Source organism: Syngnathus acus, chromosome 6, assembly GCF_901709675.1.
Source record: "Syngnathus acus chromosome 6, fSynAcu1.2, whole genome shotgun sequence".
Classification (NCBI taxonomy): Eukaryota; Metazoa; Chordata; class Actinopteri; order Syngnathiformes; family Syngnathidae; genus Syngnathus; species Syngnathus acus.
Window position 1 is genome coordinate 5,670,578 of NC_051092.1, and position 454 is coordinate 5,671,031.

The window sequence follows — 454 nt, forward strand, 5'->3', positions numbered from 1 at the left end:
GTTTAAGAAATGGTGAGTCAGTGTGCTTTCAGCCTAATGTTGAACAGAGTGCCATCTAGAACAGTGTTTCCCAACCTTTTTTCATTCACGGCACACCTTTTCATTGGAAAAAATCTCGAGGCACACCACCAACAAAAATCTGTTAAGTGTTACACCAGCTTCTATATTAAAATCAGTTATATTACAACAAAAGACGTAAAGTTCTATTCGTATATATGTATGGAGAGTCGAATAATTGAATAAAAATAAATACTAAATATTCTTTCAATGGTATTTCTTTTGTAAATGAAATTGACAATTTTTGAAAAAAGGTTTATAAAGCAGTTAACCAAATGTCTGATTTTTATGTTTTGATTGGCGAATATAAATATGTGACTTCAACCAGTAGGTGTCGGTAATGCGCATTGAAGCTGGTGCCACCACGCCGTAAAACAAAACGAAGAAGAAAATGACG